Below are 21,064 nucleotides of genomic sequence, written 5' to 3' on the forward strand. Positions count from 1 at the left end.
AGCGAGAAGGTGAAGTGAAGAACAAGGTGAACGAGAACAGAGTACAGACCGCCACAGTCAGTGAATCAGGGCTACGGCTACTGACAATGATAGAAGTGATAGAAGTGAGTATACCACTTAACTCACAGTCCAGATAAATCCCTCCTCCTGTTAGCTTTCCATCATACATCTACTTACATAATTTGCACATGAAGAGCTTGACATTTTTAAGACAGAGTTAATGGGGGATTTTGACAAATAATGTAGACATAGCTTCATGTTTATCATCTCCAGATACATTGCTACCTGACAATTTGATTGACAATTCATTCAAACAATAAGACAGTGTTGTTGAATTTTATGAAAATACATTTCTACAGAACAACAAAGCACTGAGCTTCAGCAAAGGAAACCTCTCAACCCACTGTCAGTCATGGACTTGACAACATTCCCTGAAGTAAATAATGGTCAATAGCTATTGAGTGCTAAAAATCCACATTTAATTACTTGCTACACAATCTGTGCCTTGGCTAATCTAAAGTTTGCTACTGGAGAGCATTCTTCGACAAAACAGAGGAAGAGGAGGAGGATGAGGAAGAGGAGGAGGAGGAAGAAGCCCCCAGCCTTGCGAGCGATGATGGACGATGGTGGTGAGAAGACCACGGGGTCCGTCGGACGGGGCAGACCCTTTGGACCTCGCCAGCCGGGAAGAGGGCGACCACATGCTGCCCGGATCATTACCACCACCTGAGCCGCGCGCACCTCTGCTGCCGCCTTGATTGATGGGCTCCACCGGCTGCAAACTGCCCGGCGGAGGCGTCCCATCTTGGACTGGAGCTGCGCCCATCCATCTTGAAGTTTGGACTCGGTGCCGCGCTACTGTATGTCTTGTCGGGCTCTGCGCTCCTCAGTCTTAATCCACCTCTTGTGATTTAATGGGAGCATTAGGGGCGGGGCTCAATATGACGCAGTAAATTACCTACTCCTCTGCCAGACGTCGAGAATTAATACAAGTACAAAACTCCAGAAGTTGGTCCGTATTTTTACGCGTTCGGCGGGAGGCTAATTCATTAGAGCCTGTGGAGTGGTGCGATGCTAAAAAACGTTTTCGCGGAACATATAAATGATTTACGACGTATAACTCGTGTATCACTGCCCCACCTCTAACTGTGTTCTGCATAGCTTATAAACATTTTGGAAGGAATTTATGACCAGGGTGTGATAATGTGTTTTTTAACTGGAACATCCGAGTGGCGTGTTCGCCTTTGCTAATGGTTGGGAGATGTGTGAAGTAATGTCGATGTCAGCTTGCTGGCTTAGTAGGGTCCCCAAACAACAACATAAATTGATGGAAGTTGCAGGTTGACTGCAAGTGGAAAATCCCATTTGTAACCAACATCTGTATATCACTTCTAACTCTCTGGTCTGTGCATACATTTTCATTATGTACGACTCTGTCACAAGATGCTATTCTTGAATCATTTTATAGTTTATGCTGTACGAGAGCTGGTTATGAATTACACAGACTTACTTGAGTACAAAGACAGGGCATGGCTAGAGATAAGCATATAGTCCTGTTGGTTGCACACCATTACATCAACGAATTAACTATTGAAATAACACAATTCTGCAGAAAGAAATAAACTGTGTAGGTTTGTTATTTTAACTTAGCTTATACTACACAGTACGCCCTTTGTTGCATTTAGGCCTGGCACTGAAAGTAAATAGAATGTCTGCAAGTCTGCCAGATTAAGTAGCCTGACGATGTCATACTCATAATTCTAGTCAGAATATGAGTCTGATACCGCTCCGTTGGACTGTGATTATGGGGCGTGTTTCAACCGAACCAGGGGAAAAAATGCCTCTTCGCTCAATTGGATATATCTAGAACCAATCAGAGCAACGTATGACCATATTATGACCAAATTATGACCATAACGTAGACCATGGGGCCAGCTGATACATTAAACTTTTACCGGATCCCGTAGGAAGGACGGCAAAAACATCTTTTCGATCGACAAATGCCTTGATCGCGTTTCTCTGTTCCTCTTTCAAAATGAATGTGCTGTCAATGTCTTCTAAAACAGACTCGAATTTCCACATTTCAGCTCTCCAACGGCAGCCATGTTTGTTGAAAACGAATTCACCCCAAAAGCTCTTTGGTGACGTGGTTGATTACGTTAGGGTTGATCATCTGTCCATCATCGTATAAAGCCCGCCCTGACAATTTGATTGGTCTATCTATCTCCTCACAGATTTTTGTGAGGAGATAATTTCTCCCCAACGGAGCGACACCAGACCGAACTTCCCGACCAAAACATTTGTGGGCGTGGCTAAATTCGTCTGGCATCCAGGCTACAGATTAAGTGCATATGGAGTCAAACTGCCTGCCATTAGACAACATGATTGAAATCAACATTGGCTACCATATGAATGAGTCCAAACTGAAGATGTTTGGCAGAGCACCTGTGTTCCCCAAAAAGCACATGTGCGAAATCAAGACATGCGAGGATAATGTTCGGAAATGCTAATGGCATTAGCTGTCATCACCAAACCTTCTCATGTAATCACAAGTTGAGCCAATGAGCACAAGCTGTGTGCATTCAACTTTGTTATGTGTCGGGAGCCTAATCAAATCTGACATAATCACTTCCAAGCAGCAGATGTTATGGCTCTCAAATATTAGTCCGGCATACAGATGAAACACACACACACAAACACACACAGCTTTTTTCCCCAACATTTGGATCGTTTAAACACGCAAAACAGCAATCTGCGCTGCTATGGTTTTGCACTGTTGCTACCAGTCTAGTCTCTTTATGAAAGGAACACAATCGACATAAATGACGGCAAAACCCGTACAGCGTTCCAAGCTGCACAATGCTCCCTCTCTCCTTGTTTCCGATTCAATTAAAGATGAAAAGAGAGTCTGTGTTACTGTCATCCTGGGTGGCATCATATTTACCGGTGCCAGTTATCCATCACCGGATGCATGACAACGGAACGGGCGCACAGCATTCTGACCTCCGGCCGCGCCACCAATTCATCAGTTTATGAGATCGTTTGCAGAGCGTGCCCACTGCCAGGACGTCATTTCACCATCCACCGCGGAAGGCCTGCTTGGCAGAGGTAAATTAAAAACCACGTCCCTCCTGCCTCCTCGTCGCGCTCTGCCTCTGAAGCCAGCTGCAGAAGCCAGATGCACACTGCATGTCTGCCGCCGTACGCTTCAATAATTCTCATTATAGTAATTGTTGCTTAATGTTTTCATAATCTACTGCTTAGAGGAAACAGTTTACCTTTCTGCAACGCCATAAACAGTTCCCTGTGGCCCCGTCTTCAATGCTATGTATTTTGTTAATTTATTTGTTTAATTCAAAATAAAATATTGTGTTAGTATCTGCACAATGAATAAGAATATGTCCTTGCTGGCAACAAGCCTTGACAGAGGACTATCTCTCAGCAGATGCTCCACTGGCTTGAGGAAGTGTCAGGGCTATTGTGGAGAAAGAACTGGGCAGAGGGAAAGAGCCAGAGAGAGGAGGAGAGAAAGGTAGAGAGAGCCAGAGAGAGAGAGAGAGAGGCTGGTGTGGAGGGAGTAAAGAGGGGGCCAACAGAGTCTGCATTCCTTACTTAATGAGTCCGTCACAGGCCCGTTTGTTGGCAGCCATCATGGGCATCTGGTGCCCAGGCAACCATGCACGCTCCCAGAGTTTACTTACATTTCACCTGCGCAATTACTCAAAATGAGTGATTGGCCACTTACAGCCACTCCTGGGGGTGCCTTTCCATCTAAATAGGCGCACACATTGGCACGTGGGATTGCAAAACTAATTACCCCTTAAAAACAATGAGTGGGAAACGGACTCGGACACCGGCAACATCCACACAAGTGTGTGAGGGAAACTTCTAAGTGAGACATGGCTGTTAGTGGCGACTTACGAGGACAGATGAACGCAAGTTGGCAGCTTAGAGAAGGACTGGGAACATATCTGTGCAGATGTAAAATGATGCAGAAGCAATGTACACATCGGTTTGGGAGATAACGGCGACGTGTTTTATTGAATTGCATAGATCAGCCAAGCAAATTATATGGCAGAGGAATAGACACATAGGACAACAATTCAGATGTAATGTGTGCACAACATTTGCCAGAGAACTGAGACGTGTTTTATTAAATTGCATGAATCAGCCTAGCAATTGATATGAAAGAGGAACAGACACATTCAGAAAAATTCACTTCCAAGCTGACACAAAATTCCATTGTTCCATCGTTCTTTACCTCAGTAGTCATCTGATGAACTTTAATCTTTTTTTCCTGTCCAGTTTCTGTCAGTTGGGTACTTTCGACATTCTCCGTTTAAAGTCTACTAGCTCCCATCAGCCCTGGACCAGTGTCATTTGTTTTATGGTTTTAATCGAGGGCACAACAGCCCTGATTCCTGATAGATTCTCCCCAGTGCTATTTTTCCCTTTGAATTTTATAATGCCATTGATTCAACAGACACCAGAGTTTACAGCCGCCAGCCACTGTAGGCACTGATGGCACACAGCCTGGTGATAGGCGCCCCGCAGGGCTGGGCAGATTGCTTCTTCTTGTCATTTCTCCAACTGGTGTTACACGTTTTAGCAAACTGTGCACACACACACATACACTCACCCTCTTGCGATTCTCGCTTCCTCACAGTTAGATGAGTGAACAGACAGACACACACACACACATACACACTCTCTCTCTCACTCTCTCTCTCTCTCTCTCTAGCTCTCTCACTCATGGCTCTATCTCTCACATACAGAAGTAACAACAACAACAACAACAACAACAACACACACACACACACACATGCATACAGACACCTACCCTCATGGCTTTCTCTCTCTCACATACACACACACACACACACACACACACACACACACACACAAACAGCAACACACACACACGTACACACACCCTTTTGCTAGTGCCTCCAAGACACATTCAGACAAGCAGATTCACAAACACTTTTGCTGAGACTGTGACACAAACAAAAGCGATACAGTCCTGCAGACATAGATATACCCCTCCCACTCTCTCTTTCTGTCGCTCTTTCACTCACTCGTTGTCTTTCTTTTTTTCCATTTTTTTATGATTACTTTTTTAAAATCAATGCTGTCATCTCTCACTGTTACTCTGTGACATGTTGTAAAGCCATGATGGCCCACACTACTCTGAAAGACATATGCTGAAGTTTGCTTGGGAAGCAATAGAACAGGATGGGACAGTACACTCTGTCCCTTGAACTTTTGTCCCGAGACTATGACACTCTTTCACTGCAACAACAAAGTAAGGACAGACAGCAACTGTTTTCCAAACAGTGGAACACAACACAACATCAAGCTTTCTAATTTATAGGTGACATTAGCTATGCAAACAACTACTCTGTTCCCAAGACATAACCATTGGAAAGGACAGATACAAAGGACCTTTAAAAACGCACAAATAATTCACGACTCTTTTAATGATAGTCTCATTTGATAGGCCATTTTGAGAGCTCCCACTGCACTCAGTGTGTAATAAAGAGTGACTATGGTTACCTCGCCATCTGTGAATCATTTTTCCCCTCTTTTCTTTTCTTCTTTTCCTTTCCCTCTCTAATTATCGTACCCCCACATTCTTACAGCCTTTGACTGCTGGCAAGCCCTGGCAGGGTCAAGATGCCACAAGGTGATAAGACTCATTCATTATTTGGTCGTCATCAGCACTTCTTTTACTTAACTTTACCCATAATCCCACGCACTCCCTTTTCCTCTCTCTCTCTGTCACACACTCACACTCACACACACTAACATAAACGCCCTCAACCTTAAGGCCTAGGAAAAAAACACAATCTCCTGATTACCATCAGCTCCCCCTTTCTGAAAGGGGAAATGTGATACAGTGGTAGCTGAAGGGGAGGCATTAAGGAAGGCGCTTCCGGTTGGGTGTTCAAAAGCCCACCACTTCATTCAGCCAGCCCTCTGATTATCCATCTCTTTCTACACCCTGCTGTGGTTTAATATAGCCAAGAACAAGAGTATAGCGGCTGCTTTAACACTGATATGTTAATTCAGGTGACATGGTGGACTCGGGGTAATTAGCTGTGATGGTAATGACACGTCCTTCATACTTTTGTCTTATATCTGAACTAATGTAGCTGTCAGAGATTATGCCGTGATACATGGAGGTGTTAGAAGTGAAATGTGACCAAGAGAGCGGGAACCATTTGGAGGGTCAGTTGAAATAATCACCTATAGGGTGTGATATTAATGAGACAGAAAAACCAAGGTATTATGGAAAGCTGCAACCGAGCCCACGACCTTTAGACTTGCTCCATGTGATGTCTATGAGCATTGTATGGAAAAGACACAATGGCGGCTTTGTTAGCTGCAATAAAAGTCCCAACAGGTCACATTTTCAGGAGAATAATTACCACAAACCACCTCCTTAGATTCGTCGACAACTTGTGAAAGTGTGCACTAATGACCTCAAGAAAAGGACTTTGAAAAGATAATCATGGCTTTGCAGGGCGCACACAGTCTCCTATTCACTCCCACTGTTTGAAAATCCGACCCACTACATTTTAATACTTAGGATACCCTTAACCGTCCCACTAAAAGCAATGTCACAAGAATAGGCTTCTATTAGCTTGAAAGAAATTGGAGAGTTTAGCAACTTTTGTACTCTCTCTACTGTAATTCATCTTATTGTCCATCGTCAGCAACTCGGCTTACAACTGCATGCATGTCCTTTCTTTGCCCTTGTGTGTTTATTGCAACATGTCATCAGCCTTGCATCAAGTCACAGCACATTAACTGTTGTAGCCCAAACATCTGACGGTCAGTCACTCAGAGGTCAACATGCCTCATCTGACATGATGGGTGTGACCCATCATATGGGTGATACCATGTCAGACTCATAATAGCTCCATATTGACTTTATGACAAAGAGTGACAAGCATGGTCGCCTGATATTTCAACCCCCGCCATTAAGGATGACTCGGATGTATTAAAAAAAAATCCTCAAACAAGGTTATGGATAATTTATGACGTGCGTCTGCTTTTGTTGGTTGTCAATTAATGTCAGTCTAGAATTAGGACAGAGGGCACTGACAATGCCAAGTGTAAGACATTCCAGTACCAAAGTGGGCTAATGGAGAACCCACTGAGGACTGATTAAGGCTATTATCACAGCGAGGAGGCTGTCACAGCACACGGGCCCAGGGGTGTTCTACAGCATTTAAAGACATCTAAAGGCACCGACATCTGGCCCGTTAAACCATAAGACAGAAAACCTCTGGAGAGAGGAGGAAAGAGAGAGGGAAAGTGAAAAAAGAGAGGAGGGGGACAGAAGCCACAGAGGGGCAGTAAGTGATATGCACTGCATAAGGCTGTAAACAAACGGCTCACCTTCACGTTTGCTCATAACAATAAAAAGGGAAGATGGTTTCTTTAAGTAATACTCCCTATTAGGCTATCTAAACAGGGAATAAATGCCACACTAATATGAAATAAATATTGAGGAGGGACTGCACTGTCAATTTTAGCTGTGAAATTTGGATGAGTGAATGTTTAAATCATACCGGCCCCGAGGCTGCATATTACAGAAAAGTTGTCAGTATGCAAAGTTGTCATTATGTGAAAATCTATGTAAATAACAATTTATAATTTGTAATATATCGTTGTTGAAAACACCATATGAGCCGTTAAAAACGAACAGAGAGACATACACACATATGTTTATGTACTGTATAAGCATTTATTCATTTGAGAAAGATGTCATCATAACGTGAACTGATATTGTCATCATTCCAAGGCATGAATAATCCACCTGCTCTTCTTTGACACTCATTTGGAATAAAACTGGCTACTAGCTTCCACCCTGATAAATTTAATACGTAACACGCCTTCCTTTTGTGAAATTTCCATTGTTATACTAGTCGACATCATGGCGGGGGCAACTGCGGTGATGCTATCTAATAATGAAGCTTATTATGTAAAAGAGATTCTTATCTCCAAAGGATAGTCTTGGATGTAATGGTGAGGACATCTAATTAGCTGGGTTGGTTGTCTTTGATTTATATAGCCTATCCCATCATTCCTTAATCAGTAGCAGTCAATGATCCATACAGGGACACTACCCATTTAATTAGCAAGGCTGGGAGCAAGGCAGAAGTGGCAGCCTCGGAGAGGGGATATTTAAACATCAAATGAAGTTGCCACGTTTTCTACACTGATAATTCAAATAATTAAGTTGTAATTATCTACTGAGCATTGTTTAGGGAGTGGTAGGACAACACAAGGCTACATTATTGCTTCCGGGGAGGAGAACCAGACAGTAAATTAATCCCTGTTTCCCGGTCTCTCTCTCTCTCTCTCTCTCTCGCTCTCTCTCTCTCTTTCTCTTTCTCTCTCTCTCTCTCACACATATCATTAGAATGGAGCGCTACCCTCACACAAAACCCTAAATTGCATGCAGATACACACTCCTATTCAGGATTGGACTGGGACCACCCTGGCCATTTTTCAAATACGTCCACAATGCCATGCACTCAGTCATTAAACAGGCACAGTGTGTAGCTTTTCATGCAGAAATTTTCCATACACTTGAAAGTGCCTACTCGAGATTTGGAATCGCACTTGGTGGCCCGATCAAAGTCAAATTGGACAACAGTCAACAAAACAACAACATTAGCCGTTACGTAAGGGACATTGGACTCGTTGGAAATGTGACTTGGCAGTGTGGGCCTGCATTACCGCAATGAAACCAAATCATTACTGTGTTCACTGGGAGCAGAACGCTCATTTTCTTCCAGGAGCAGAGCCAGGGGGTCAACGCTGACACCCAGATGGGATTCAACCCGTCAAATGTGCCCATCCAGCAGGACCACAGAGGGCCTGGTGTGGATGGGATGGTGGTGAGATGTCTACTGAGCTGCCCTGATAGCAAGAAGCAGTGAAACATTGATTTCCTGTTTCCAAATCTTGGTGGAGGGTAAATGCCTCTTTGGCTGCCAGTTAGGACCTGTTTGTCTGGTTCTCTTTGATGAGGAGTGGATGCTTTCTGTCAACAGACAATCCATCACTGACTGTGCTTAGAGAACAATGCTTACTGGCAGGCCTGCAATCCAGCTGCAAAGTGCCTGGGTGTCACTGCGCTTTTTGTCTGACTGCAATTTTAACACTCAAGGTCAGTAGCATCTGAAGATTTTACTGCAACTGTTAACGTGTGTGTGTGTATGAGTATGTGATTGTGTGTGTGTGTGTGTGTGTGTGTGTGTGTGTGTGTGTGTGTGTGAGCGAAAGCGAGAGAGAGAGTTGCCCTTATCACAATGCTGGTATGTCAGTTCACTATTTTCCCCTGAGATTGCCTCTCACTGCAGATAATTTTATGTATAGCTTTTATGTATTCTATGCAGACACAGAACAGCCTAACAGTCATTTGCTACAGCTTAGCTGTACAGAAAGGTCCAAGCACAAAGGGGAAAAAATGGAGGTGAAACCTATTCATACAATCCACTTGCCAACACAGCATGTGTGTGCCACGATAGATTGCACAACTTTGAGGAGTAAGGGTCATTAAATAGCAATGTACCATAGAGGGGCAACATATACATCTGAAATCTCTGCAAAGTGGAGACGAAGCAACCAGTCATTCGCCGGCCCTTCGCGCGCACACGGAAAGAGATTTGTGGAAGGGCTCTAATGTTCCATTACCCTGAGTCTGCGGCAATCAGTATGAAAGGAAAGCTTCTCCCATCATTACCCCTCCCAAACACACACACATACACACAACCACACACACACACACACACACACAAACACATACACACACAAAACACCACCATAACAGCCACACCAATGTGCCCTAGGAACATGTTATTCTTTGTCAGCTGTTGTAATGACATTGTTACAGACACAAATACTCCTTGGTAGCGCCTGGAAGGAGATTGCAAAGAGCTGGGGTAGTGCGAGTGTATATATATGTGTGTGTGTGTGTGTGTGTGTGTGTGTGTGTGTGTGTGTGTGTGTGTGTGTGTTTGTGTGTGTGTTTGTGCGCACGTTTGTATGGGAGTGGAGGTCATGTCAAACACATGTTATGGTGACGTGATACATGTTTCATTTCCACAGATCCAATTCTTTCTTTGAGTTGCTGTGCCTGAGCAAACTATCTGATCATTAGATCATATCCAATCTAAACTTAAGAGACGGCCCCACGGGTGTAGCCGTAGCGCAGAGGTAGCGTAGGTCCAGTACCCAGGAGTCATCTCTCCAGCCCACGCCCCATCTCTCTCTCTCCCACTCATTGTTGTCCTGTTGTATCTTCTCTCTCCTGTCCATTGTCAAATGAAGGCTAGAAAAGTCCAAAAAGAAAGCTTATAAAAGGAGACATGCAATACCTGTGTCCAAGCAAAGGGAAGGTGTGGAGCAGCAATACTAATACTACCATTTCCCTTTTGGTTATCCTCTTGGACCAGCCTCCCACGGAAAGCAAAAGATTAGGTAAGATGAACATGGCTGGTAAATCAAAAACAAATACCGTAAATTATTCATATTTTAACACAACATGAATTTCAAGTGTGTGAAATATCAGCTCTGACACTGACAGCTCACACAGTGATTCTGCTTTCGATGATGCATATTATCAAGAAAGAGATACATTTTTGATTTGCTTGCTAATCTGGTTCCATAATGTCAAATGCATTGTGTTAATATTATTATGATAACAGAATCATACTTTGTTTCTAATTGTTATTACTTTATTTTAATTTCCAGTAATTTTGTAATTAACACATGCTTAGTAGCCCTGAATGAATCATTAGTTAATGTGTGCAACTTAATAATTATTAGTAGATGATTATACAGCAGATACTGAGATAAACACACAGCCTAAACAATGAGAAATATGGTTCAGTTCCTTTCGATATATCTCCTCATTAGTCACTTACCTGGCCATGGTATCGAATTATTTAACCAACTGTGGGGAATCAATTTCACCTGTGAGCAATTACTTTTACTACTCCAAGGAGCCAATGTATCACTGCCTCATAGGAAACATGTTTGTCATAATTTGTGGTGTATTTGTAAAATATGAGCAGTGGGCCTCTAAAGTAGCCTCAGCTCTGCTCTCACCCACTGAGCAGTTCATGATGTGAAACCCTGAAGTTCAATTTGGAAAACATAATTAACTAAAGTCTCTTGGCAGAGGCTTCTTCCCAACAGTGACATCCCGAACATGGACCTCTGGCAAACATTTAGCATATTTATACACAAGTTCTCTGCACAAATGTCCTTCTGACCTTAGCATCGTTCGAGCTTCTGATGTACAAAACTCTCCTGCTGAGGATTTCACATAATATGACCTATACTTTTATAGCTACTAAAGCTGTCATACCGTATGCTACATGCTAACGTAATAACATATTTCATTTTAGATGGTAATTAATAATTGTTATTTGTTTACCTTACAATGTGCACACATTACAGTTATTTTACTTTAGAGTTTCAAGTTTTTCCTTACTCTATTCAAATGCTCTAGCTGTTCCATAGAGTTCATGGAGTCAGATTTATCCTCATCAGGATCCACAGAGTCACCCCAGCGTGTCCTATTAAGGGAATGGAAGCGTGTCTCTTAATTAGATCAACACAATTAATTAAGAGGAGATCAAGAGCTACTTTAATCACAGAGTTAAATAGAAGGTAAAAATTATCTTTTCATTGCACCCCTAAGCCATATTATATTATCACTGTTTGGTCCTCAGATAGGCCTGATGTAATTAAATGTCAAAACAAAAACAAAAAAAACCCTCACAGCTCATTAGTGGTGAGGCCATGTCACATGTCAGCCAAGTGTCAAGGATATGCTTTGTTGCTCAAGGCAAAGTTTTAGAAATTTATATGAAAAAATATAAATTTTCTCTCGCGCTGTAAAATATGTAATGTCAAAATGTGCTACAGACACTTGGCACAGGCCTCTAGTATGAAACCGTAATTAGAAATAGTCTGTATTTTACTCCTAAAACCATGGTCAGTAAAATTAAACTCGTTATGCACATATGTAATGAGATTCCTTAAATTAAGGGATCCATTCCAGAGCTCACAGTGGTGAGGGTAGCAATTGGCCTAAAACCGTGTTTGACTGCCTGAGCCGTGAACATACTTCAGCACCATGGATAGTTCCTGTCGCGGACAGGTTACAAATGGACAAACCCACTTGGAAAGTCAGCCCAGCAAGACGGTGAGCAAATCGGCGTTGGGAGAAAACACCCATCAGAAGAGACATTTCAGCCGAATGCTTGAGCCTTCATCAAGCGAGCAGTTGTCTAATGCAGGGACCGTGAGGAGACGGAGGTATACAATTTCACCGTATCTCACAGAGCCACCTCAAATGCAAAACATAATTAAGATAGATGTCCATTGCTTAGTGGGGGAATGCAGATATAGATCTTTTTAATTTAGCCGCAATCTGAACTCGGCCAGCCCAGAACATATGAGTGACACTTTGGACAAATAAACATTACTTATCATATGTTTGGCACATGGAGGACGTCAGCCACAGTGCAAAGTTCCCACACTGCATTCGCATCCAGCCGTGTAAACACACGGATGGAGATAAACACTCATTGCGTCGCACACAAATGGCTTAATCAAACGCCGCTTTTAAATTACAGCAGTGCAGGTAATTGAAGTCTGAGCCAGCAGAGCAGATAAGCCTCAGGTCCATGTTGCGGCTAAACAATGGGCCATCACAGCAGCGCGGCGGCACAGAACTGATATTCGGCCAGCGTTGGCAGCGGGCCAGCCTTACCCCAGCGCTCATTCCAGTTCCTCACTGGGCGATGGGCAAACGCGGCGCTGCGAGAACTGATGTCCCGAGAACAGCCATGTTCTCTGTAACCTTCACGTGCACAAAACTAACTCTCGGAAGAGTACGGAGAATATTAAAGTGGGTCGTTCAAATGCCTTCTTCATAGCGAACACGTCGAAGGGCATAATTCTGCATTTACAATGTAATCTAAGAGAAGACAAGGGTTCACGATCGACATTCATGGCCTTTAAGTTAAATGAATTGCTACAAATGAGAATTAATGGAAAGCTTCTAAAACACACATTTCTATATACAGAAAAATGGAAATTATTCGCTTCTCAAGTGCAAAATGAAATTGGAGCGAGCGCACAGCGTTATAGCAGCTCTTTCAAGTTGTTCATTGGTGTAATTACAAGCATCTTAAGTCCTTATCGGAGCCTGGGGTGAAGCGGAATTCCTGTCAGCTTGCGTTTTTTTAATTACAGCTGCCTTTGAAAGCCCTCTTTACATCGCCACAAACATAGGCGAGCTCGTTCACGAGTCGGGCCTGCGCCGCATGACATCAGTCTTTCTCTGTTTCCCAACTTCCTGGTTACTGGTGGGGAACGGCTATTTACAAACATTTCTTGGAATCAGTCTTATACCTGTCAGAATCTGTAAAACTCTTAATTAGTGCCACGCCGAGCGGTTTGCTCGAGGTCTGTTGTGGTTCACATCGCCCCTTGTCACGTTAAATTTGGATTTGCCTCTAATGCGTGTGATGTCCTGGATAAATATGGGATATTTGATTGTACCTGATTTCCAGAGCTCTGTCATATTCCCAGAATATCAATGATTAGGTGAACTGTCAGTCATCCCTTTCATAGGTACATTCCGCTATACATTTAACTCTGTGTAATGGAAAAAGTGCCACAAGTACATTCCCTAACATATACAGTAGGCATTACATATAGTAATACAGAGTATTATAAACATCCTATCCTGACATGTTCTAAGTGGCTTGCTCCCATGTTACCTGGACTGCAAAGATGAATGACTATACATTTCAGACCATAGAATTGCATATATCACAAAGCCTGGTAATACCAGTAACCTAGGAAACTGCAAATGTCCATATTACCAGTGCAGAAAGTTCTAGACTGGCCGAAAGGAAGTGATAATGATGTCTGCTTCACGAGAGAAGCAGTGCATCGCAGGGAGAAAAAGAAACAACTCATTCTGCATGCTTTTAACGACCACCTGCTCCCCCTCAAAAGAGCATATTAGGATTCATGGCCTCGTTGGGCCGTGGCCGTGCAGTAAGACTGTATTAATCGGATCTGATACCTGCTCCTCCGGGTAATCACACAAATTCCATGCATGCTAAAACATTAATACTGATTGACAGTTCGCAGCATAAGGCATCCCTTACAATTTAATGAACACAAGGAGTATGGCCTAAATGTCTGCTCTGGTCCCATATGTTTTACATTTAGTGAGCTGTATCTTCACAAAGAGGCAGTAAAAGGAAAAATGCTTTCTGTGGGGAAAAAAATAGAAGGTTTTGCAAAGTGCCCCATTTTTTAGAGCCTGCGGGGTAAAAGCTTCTCTTATCGGAGTAGTTTAATAGCAACAAGTTATCTCTTTGCATAATATCTATATTTGTGACATAAAACGCTGTCATATCGTGCTGATGTAAGGCTCTTTGTAATCTCACCTGGCCATTTAGGTGTCACAGAATTACATTAAAACTAAGAGGAAATACCTTCATAAAATGCACCTGCTGTATCCCAACTGGGAGAAATGCAGTAGATATGTTACTGTGCACCCTTAGCTAAAAACATTGATTAACCAAAGTAACATCAACCTGAGGGAGGACTCCATATCACAAAGCATGATGGGATTTATAAAATATAGACAGTGCAGCTAATGGCAGAACACATTCAATTCCACAGGCTCTATTAAATAGATTACAAGAAGCTACTCTTTCAACTTCAGATACCTAGTCCCAGTTTATGTTTTGTGCAACACCCGCCTCTTAACGTTATAAGCAGAGGGCTAGTTAATGTTACACTCCACTTGAAAACCGGGGGAAAAAGAACAAAAGAAAACAGGTGTTCTGTTAACCGCCTCAACAGGATGAGAGAGGCGTCAAAAAAGTCTTGCATCGGCTGAGGCGGCATTAAAGATTCTACAAAATGTGTCTTGCCAATTAGCGAAAGAACATGGCAAAGGTGCTCACATTGAGTGCGTTATCGGTTGCCTGTGTCTGATTGAAATTCCTCTTGCCTGGCCTAGAGGGATCCGTGCTACCTTAGCCATCTTACTTTTGCAGTCTTGACCAAACCTAGCAGCTTCCCACTGTTTTGGGAGGCAACGAAGAAATGGTAAGAGCTCCCAGTGAAATCAATTAATGAGGTCAAAGACGGTTTCTTTTGGAGTCGAGCACCACCTGAACAGAATATAGAGTTGCAGAGCAGTAACGGCAGAGTCAAGTGTTGACCGTTTGGCGGGAGAAACTGCTGGCATAAATGAATTTATTTTAAGGGTGTCTTGACACTCCTCTAGTCTTGGTGTAAGGGATGTCCTTGACACCAGCTAATCGGGATGCAGACAGAGCTTTGGAGCTGCAGCGATGACTCAGCTGTTATGATGCTCTCTCTTCCCCTCCATCATCTTTCTCTCTCTCTCTCTATCTCTCTCGCTCTTTCCTCTTGTCTCTCTCGTGACCCGACATGAACCTGGGTTTTTGTTTGGGGCGAGTGCGGGTAAACAATCACCAATACAAAAATGTAAAACAGGAAGAGCCTAGTACTAGTGCCAGGCGGAGTGGCTTAGAGCCACAAGGCCTTACAACAATGCTGCTGATTCAGCAGAGTCCAAACAGGACCAACTGTGAACTGGGTTACCCTGTGTCAGGGGCAGGTGAAACAGGGACACTGTCTCTGAAAACTTGTGAGGTTAATCATACAAGTCATGGCCAAGCTGTAACACACAAACTGTAAACCAAAGTCTGCCGGTGCTAGTCTACATTCATCAGTATGCACCATGACTCGTCATCATTTTGACAGTGAACCATAAAGCACATCAAAACAGTATCGTAACAATAAAACATATCAAATGTGGAGAAGTTAACCTATTGAAAGCTAGTGTTGTGACTTTGTTGTTGCGTGTGACTTTGGAACACTACAAAGACCCCCACACCCTCTGGGAAGCTTGCCACTGTGGCCTGGCACTCATCAATATACACAATGTGAGTCCAGACCGCTGTCACATGTTGACAGTCTACAGCATTGCACATGGCAACCACTCAGGTTACCTCTTTAAAGCCACAGTGTCTGTCCTGAGAAAAAAAAAACAATGACTGAAGACAAAGTATCAAATGCCAAACCATGCGAACAGGCTACCTCTAGTCTCACAGAACTTTCAGACAACAATGATAACAAATGAGACTTACTTGCCTAAAGGAACAAAGACTTCAGCTGATGCCTTAAGCGATGGTAACCAACTCCATTTCTGTCCAATAATTTGCCATTTAGTCTCAGTTCTCCCTGAGACACATATCAAGTTAACCGGCTACTTTTAACATGATGAATCTGTCTCTGAGAATGAGATATTTCAGGGCGTGTGGTTCTTAATACTCTCACTGAAAAATGCATTGAAAACGCAATCCCTGCAGGGTTGCCTTGGTGCTGCGCTCATTGTTTTATGTGTGCAGAGTCGGTTCTCTGGTAAATATCAATAAAGCACATTAAGGCGCCTTCACAGCCTAAGTATCAAAATCGAGGAAATGGAGTATTTATTTGTTTTGGCTATCGGCAGATTCAGCAGCTTGTGATAAAAGTTTATCGATTAGTCCATAATTGCCCCATTATCTATGTAAATGTATGGACATACTAATCAGAAGACACATTCTCTCTCCTTCTCCCTCGCTGTCTTTCTCTCTACCTCTCTCTCTTCTCTCTCCATCTCTTTTCGTAAGCTCCCTCTCTGCAGAGGAGCTTGTGAGAGCCCACCACTCTTTTAATCTATCATTAATTGTTTACCTCTGGTCCTCGATCACAGAAAGGATGTCTTCCCCCCTCGCCGTCATTTGGCTAAGCCCATATCAAAACAGCGGCGTGCACATGAAGTGGCAAAAGGGCAGTGTTAGCAGCGGTTACATTCTCTGCATCTATATTTAGCTGTTGTTCATAGCAAATGAGGCAAAAACGGGGAGAGGAGAGGAGTAGCCAAGGTTTAAATTTGCTTTAGAACCACTCAGCCTGTGAGGTCCTCATCAGATTCAGGTATTATATTATGCTACTTTATTGATTTAAAGTTTCTTTCTACTCTCCTTTCCTTTTCAGTTAGGTCTGTACTGGATTGATGATATGATTTTTGTTTTATGACTGAGTTACACGTACCTCACAATTCAAGCCAGTTAACTTACAACATGAGTTTATGTCTACCTTGCCAAATAAATCTCCTCATTTTAATTTGGGTACCTTGTTCTGTTCGTCTTTCAACATATTTCTTTTTAATACTTGAGTTGGTTTATTGGCACTTCAAGTTTTAATAGGAGTTTTAGAGAAGTTACACGACCAGTACCTGGGAAATGGCAATAAGTCATTCATTTCCTCAGTGATTGGTTAATGCAGAATGATTACCTCATCAATTAAAAAATGAATTTCTCCATTAAAAGCCATCAGTTCTACCAGCTCAGACACTAAAAAATAGATGAAGACACCCAAATTAGTTTCCCTCTTATGTCGACCATTAGTGAACAGTACTCCAAGAAAAACAGAAAACAGTCTCAATCACCTTGGAGTGGGACATGAGGATTGATGAAAAGATGAAACTATGCTGTTATATTTTAATTCCTTCCTCGAGATGTGACGGCGATGGCAAAAACAGCTGTTAGTCATTTGTCTTTGTATGGTCAATGAACCAGTATTCAACATGCAGCTGCTCCTGAAGATGATCCTTATTAGGCACATCTGTTACTGCGGCTCCACTGGCACTCACAACTTCCAGAAGTTTCTGGCAAAAAGTGAAAAAACTTTGCATGTAGTTTACTATCTTCACTCTGTAATAGCATGGTTTGTGTTTATTATCTGACTTGTTTTGTTTTCATTAATAATGTGTCCACGGTCTTGTTGCTGATTTCACCTGTAGCTTTTATCTTATTTGTCATGTCGTGACTGAAAAAAGAAAATTAGGTTGTATTTTGCACTTGCATCTTGCTAGCCACTGCTCTACAAAAACACATCTTTTCAAAGAACATTTCTCCTCTCTCAATCAAAGAAATGCAGTGGCACAAAAAAAACAGGGGCAAGCAGTCAAAAAACGGCCATCATTTTTTCCCAGATCCAGGAATAAATCACGTTGGCTGCATAATAAATTGCGTGTGGTCTCACCTTCCCTTTGTCCTTGTACCAAGCCCAGCCTGGCTGCACTGACTGTGAAGTCCTAGCTTTCTCCTTGGCATCCGTCTCCCATTGCGTCTCCTCTGGATGGATGGACTTATCTCTGTTTGATTAATACCCGTCCCTCTGCATTGTCAATATTGTGTCTCTCTGTGTGCGTTATCTGCTGCCTCGTATGATGTATGCATATTGCCAAGGGTGAAATACATTCATTGGATTTTTGCAGCTTCATGCACTGAACACAGACTGATAATTTCTCTGTGTGGTTCAGCAGAAAGAAGAAAAAATATTCTTATTCTTATTATTTTTTTATATATTTTGTCAGTTTTTAAATCAGCTGAGTTGGGCTCTTTTTGCCACTCTGTTTGAAGAAGAGGGGAGAACGTTGTTGTGCCAGTCTGATGAAGGGAAGGATCCAGAAAGGAAACATGACTACAGAAAAAATATAGGTTTTGCGGTGGCAGAAATATAATCTATCATTAACGTGGTTTAACATAATGTATGCGGACAGAACCGCTGGGACGAGGGATGCAAATGCTAGGTGAATTTCCATAAATCTGCATTTTAGAAAATCCAACAAGGACATAAGAAGGCATTGCGTTCCTTTGCCACTGCAGCATAGCAACAGCACAATTCATACACCAGTTCTGTGTGGATTCTAGTTCAGAGGAGGATATTTTAGACGGGGGCATGCAAAGATAAAGGTTAAGCTAAAGTCTACCTTTAAGGTCAGCTCAAATACTCAACAACACCCTTCCAACTCTCTGAAGTTAGAGCGTATCCTTGAGAAGGTATTTTTGTAACAGACTTCTAACTCAATGAAACAGTTCAGTTGCTGCAACCAAGTAATTCCAAATGTCCTTGTTTAAATTATCCTTGTTTCAAACCTGTTGGGAGAGAGAGAAAAAAAAGAAGGAGAAAAAAAACGATGATGTAAAGTGCTTTTGCCACTCTTTGCTGCTCTCCTTATTTTATACCCCAGTAACTTCGTTTCATGAAGCTTCATGGTGTCTGACCTAATTAAAATAAAGCCGCAGACATCTGAATGCCAATCTGCGTATAATTTTCCACTTTGGCATAGCCCGTCCCTCGAGATCTAATCTGCCTTTAATGGCTCTACTTAAAAAGAAATACAGTGAAAACACTGTTTACCACCGCACATTTACATATTCAACAAGGCCATGACTCTGTCTGTCAAAGCTGCCTACGAGACTGTCGAGAAAACAGCTATGACGGGTGTGGAGGCAGAAGCCAGTCCACCTCTGTGTCTTTGGTCTGTCACTCACTCTTTGATAGAAACACACAGTTGGCAGCAGTCACTGTCCATGATTTAAACTTGACCAAGACGATCTTCCTCACCAATTCCTCTGTGACGTGTATTTACATAATTCATTTCGTACATGCTTTCGTACGCAGGATTTAAGAGTAATCAGCCATAAAGTCCTGGTGATGGCTAACCTATGTGCACTTCTCTGAGTATATCCAATTTTCGCAATCTCAACTAAGTGATTGCTATTCTGTGAGAACTCATCCAGGACTCACTGATTTCTCCCCTGGACATGATCATGTTCTCTGAGCAGAAGAAATCACCACCCATGCCACACAAACAATGCATAGTCTGGTCTACCTTTCCACACATTTGACCTCCATGCATTCACACCTCTGTTATACTGTGCCTCTTAGCATATGGTTTGTACCCTGAGTGCGTTTCATATTATCTCTATTTCAGCTACATCTTTGTGTTTACCAACTGTCATGGTGCTGGAGAGCGAGCACTGCTTTTGGAGTACACTGCCCATTTCTGCAGTTTTCTTCAGGGACCAGGGTTCCCTGGAACCTAGAACTTTAAGTTAGCAGTTAGCATGGCATATTTGGGTAATTACAAAAATGGCTGAATACAAATGTTCTTTTATGCAATAATATACAGCTATTATTTGCAACTTCTTTTTCACAATAGCCCAAACAAGCTCTTTACTAATACCCTCTGCTCCCAAAAGGCTAAACAATTCCATTTGGACTAAGTCAGGCTTTAAAATAATAGTTTTAAAGAATGAAAACAAGCCAAAAGCTGGTAAGAGGCCAATGTGTTACTTATCAACAAGGCAATAGCATCCCCTCGATCGCTGGAGCCCAAAGCAGGCATCACAAGCGGAGCTAATCTTTTATATTACCAAATCTGTTTTTTCTTTGGCATTTTATTTCTGTCTCTTGCCTGCACCTTAGGTGACTAATCATTTGCAATGTCATGGTTAAAACCCTGGGCGTCGACTCCATATTCATGTGCATCGCAGCTATTTCAAAAGCACTGCAGTGAGTAAGCTAATGAGAGGGGATTACACAATTCACTATCCGTGTCTTAGAAGGATTACCTAGAGCAAGCAGACTGGCAGCCAGAGGTTAGAGCCTGGGAAATGAATCTATTTCAGCAAGAAATCCTAGTGTTAGGGTTCAGTGTTAGGGAAAGACACACAGGGAGAAAGAGGGAGAATTTTTTTTTAGTGTCATGCCGAAAGGATGCTCATGAAAGGGAAGGCAAACAATCGAGCTGACATCCATGGGAAAGGAGGGGGGGGGACCCAACACTGTCATGTAACTCAGCTTGGGTAAGTGTATGACTAAGGCACATGGTTTTCTACTAGCATTGTGTCAGATGTGTGGCGTCGGGGTCGACTATGTAAAGGCGCGCGCCACGGCGTGTCACAAGCGGTGGCGTGGGGTTTGCACACGCTGCCTGTTTAAAAAGCCGCTCGGACTTCATTTCACGCTGGAGGATGCAGAATAAATCACCCTGTCTGGCTGCTGGCCTCTATCTCACCGGTGCATTTCCAGCGCCTCACACGCCCTCCTTTACACCGGTAGCATGCGAGAACAC

The 21,064-nt window shown here is 42.7% G+C and overlaps 1 long non-coding RNA gene across 2 annotated transcripts; it reads right to left on the reverse strand.

Moving 5' to 3' along the window:
* Window positions 1–7,059: 7,059 nt before the first annotated feature.
* On the reverse strand, window positions 7,060–20,051 carry LOC116221786. 2 transcript variants are annotated; one of them, XR_004164256.2, is made up of 3 exons: window positions 16,831–20,051; window positions 11,519–11,603; window positions 7,060–10,515 (listed from the first exon to the last, which is right to left on the reverse strand). It is a non-coding gene; the product is annotated as an uncharacterized LOC116221786 (long non-coding RNA). The 2 variants fall into 2 exon arrangements; XR_004164257.1 differs by lacking the exon at window positions 16,831–20,051 and having other exon boundaries at window positions 10,323–10,351; window positions 10,445–10,515; window positions 11,519–13,039.
* Window positions 20,052–21,064: the final 1,013 nt, after the last annotated feature.

This window comes from Clupea harengus, chromosome 9, assembly GCF_900700415.2.
Source record: "Clupea harengus chromosome 9, Ch_v2.0.2, whole genome shotgun sequence".
Taxonomy (NCBI): Eukaryota; Metazoa; Chordata; class Actinopteri; order Clupeiformes; family Clupeidae; genus Clupea; species Clupea harengus.